The sequence below is a fragment of the Mus caroli genome, chromosome 11 (assembly GCF_900094665.2).
Source record: "Mus caroli chromosome 11, CAROLI_EIJ_v1.1, whole genome shotgun sequence".
Taxonomy (NCBI): domain Eukaryota; kingdom Metazoa; phylum Chordata; class Mammalia; order Rodentia; family Muridae; genus Mus; species Mus caroli.
In genome coordinates, this window is record NC_034580.1 from 16,669,304 (window position 1) to 16,672,518 (window position 3,215).

Consider the following 3,215-nt stretch of genomic DNA (forward strand, 5'->3'; position numbering starts at 1 on the left):
ACACACACACACACACACACACACACACACACACACACACACACACACACGGAACCAAGACAAGCAGTCTGATCAAGGTTCAATTTTAATGTCAGCAAACAAGCTTTATAAAGAAGAGGGGAGGCCCATTCCTAGCCATGCAAAGTTCCTTTGAAGTAGAGAGATCAACCTTCTAGTGGGAACTCACGAAGATAACAGTTCGGTGCTAACTCCAGAAAATCTCAGAGGAGAACTGGTTTGGCCTCAGGCAGGTTGGGCCTCAGGCAGGGAGTGGCAAATCAAAGGAGAGAGGAGCAGCACAGCAGGTGGCTCCGCTTAAGCGGGGCATGGTCACAGCCAGCCTTGCTAGGCTGGAAGGAGGTAACAGTAGTGGGTTGACATTCTAGTAAATATTTTGTAAGTGTGGTCCTTTTGAGTCAAGTTGCTAAAGCTGTTGTGCTCATTAAGCCTTTGCAAACATCAAAAGACTACCAAGGAGCAGACTATGATGCAATCACACTAGAGTCTCCTCATTCAAGCTAGCTTGGGCCACACCACCATCTCTGATGCAGCGGGACAGGAAGGTGAAGCCCCAAGCTCTCAGTGGGACAAGGTTTTATGGGAAATGGCAAGCAAGTGAGGGAGTTTCTAGCCTGACACTCATCTGATTGAGGGGCTATTAAGGAATTTGGTTGCCCTTTAAAATAATTGGCTGGTGCTGAGAGTTAAACCATAAACTTAACTTCTGCTTTCCTCCTGACTGGTGGTTGTTAGGAAGTGAAGTGCCAGGGCAGGGTTGTAACCTGGAGGCGTAGGTTTTTTGAGGAATAACCTGGAAACTGTTGCTAGAGAGTTCAGCCTTAGGTGAAGTTCTCTAAGATGGAGTCTGAACCCAAGATCTGGTCTCTCAAAGCCTGTTCAGGTGTCCTGGAGAGCAGGAATAAGAATGCTGAGCCCGCTTCTGAGGATGAAGGGTGTGAATGAAGTTAGCACAAAAACATCCCACACATACTAATTTGATGTTTTTTTTTTTAATTAACTTTGTTTTTTATTTTTAAATTATATTTATTTAGTCCATTTTCAAGACAGGCTCTCACTGTGCAGCAAACCTGAAATTTGCTATGTAGAGCAAAATCACTGCACAAACTCACTGAGCTCCTCTGCCTTTGCTTCCAGAGTGCTAGGGTTAAAAGATTGTCACCACTCTGGGTTCCAATGGTGGTATTTTAGAAGTGCTTCGTCTTAGAAGGCAAAGGTACTTACTATCACTATCTTATCATGGTAGAGGGCTCAACATGGAAAAGTAATAAGAAAATGTTTATATGATGATTGAGAGAGAAAACACAGAAAGAGTGGCAGGCTGCCTGCCTAGTATGATTGAGCCTAAGCGTTTGATTTCTAACACAGCAACAACAACCACAAATCATAACAGTGCTAGATAATATGAATAGCCAAATAGAGAGTTATAAACTCTCTATGGATAAGTTACTAGAGCTTATCAAATTACTGGACGTAATGAGAAACTGTTATACGTAAATTGTTAATAGCATTTTGTTTTTTAAATCTGGGTCTGAGGAAGTGTATAAGTCAGGGTTCTCTAGAGTCACAGAACTTATGTAATGTCTCTATATATTAAGGGAAATTATTGGAATGATTTATAGTCTGTAGTCGCCTGCAGCCACACGAACTGGGTTCCTGAGTGGGAGGCCAGAGCTGTAAAGGAGGGAACAGTGGAAAGAAGAAATGAGACCAAGACAGATAGAAATCAAGGCCCAATGTTTACTAAGTGTCTGTGCTTATAAAGGGGGAAAGCCCATCTCCCACTATGCCAGGCTTCTTGATGCTTTGTTGCCAAGTTGTTAGCACTAGTCTGTCAGAGCTCTTAGCATTAGATCTCCAATTCCACAGGTTGTCAGCTATCTCAGGAATATCTCAGGAAGACAAGGTTCAACCTCTCAGCAGTAGCAGCTTCTTGGAGAGAGCAGGGGCAGGTGACAGAACAATAGAGCCATCTAGTTGGAAGACTCCACCCCAGGTGGTCTCATTCACCACCTGCAGATCAGAGCAAGGTCTGAATCAGCCTGCTCAAGGCTGGGGGAGGCTACAATAGTCTATAATTCAACAATGGGCAGCTGTGAATGGGAATTCTAAGAATCTAGTAGTTGCTCAGTCCCACCAGGCTATTTGTTTCAGCTGTCCTTCTGTATACACTGGAATCCTGAAGATGTAGGTTCCAGCAGACATGCTGGCAAGTAAGTACAAGCAGGAGAAGAGTGAGTCTTCCTTCTTCCAATGTCCTTATATAGGCCTCCATCAGAAGCTGTGACCCAGATTAAAGGTTGTGTACCACCAAGCCTGGATTTGAAACTTGTTCTGTCCCAGGCTGGTCTTGAACTCAGAGATCTGCTTGTCTCAGTCTCCTGGGAATAAAGACGTATAGTTGATAATCCACTCTAATCTCCCTGGCGGAGGTGTACACATTTTTTTGCAATCCTCCCCTGTGCTCTGTGCTCTGGATTCTCAAATGAAAAACATGTGTGCATGCACACACACACCCCTTATATTTAATATGCCTTATTCAGCTCAATGGCTGATTTCCACATTGCTAACGCCTCCCCACTGATACTCCTGAATTATTACTTACTAAAATCTATATTCCATCTTTGCTACCCCCATACCCAATGGGGGTGGAGGGTGGAGGGTGCCTGGGGCCACTTTTCCCAGTCTCATACATGATTGTATGCTCTCTCTTCTGCAGCTCTCAAGCCTGGATCTTCTTCCTTTCCCAGCAATAGCGATTCTCCCCTTCCTTGGTTTCCTTGCCCTTAAATCCTAAAGTCCTGCCTCTGTCTGCTCAGCCATTGGCCTCCAGCAACTTTATTTACCAACCAGAACCAGCTGGGCACAGGGACCCTCAGTGTTTCACATGTGGGATTCTCATGTAAGTCCCAAGTAAGGCCAGGCAAGCAACAAGCCAAATATACCTGTACTATCTTCCCTGAGCCTAAAGCTTTTCATGGTCACTAAACCCCAAGATCTGGATCCAGAGCATATGTGATCCCATGTCAATATCAGGATTAGAAGCCCTCCATTTCTGGATTCAATCCAGATGTAGTCAAATTGACAACCAGGAATAACCATCCCTTGTGGGAAGCCACATGTGCCGTTGCAAAGTGGCACAGGCTTCTGCTGGCCACCACGCATACATAGGCAGGAAAGTTTTTTGCCAAGATGAG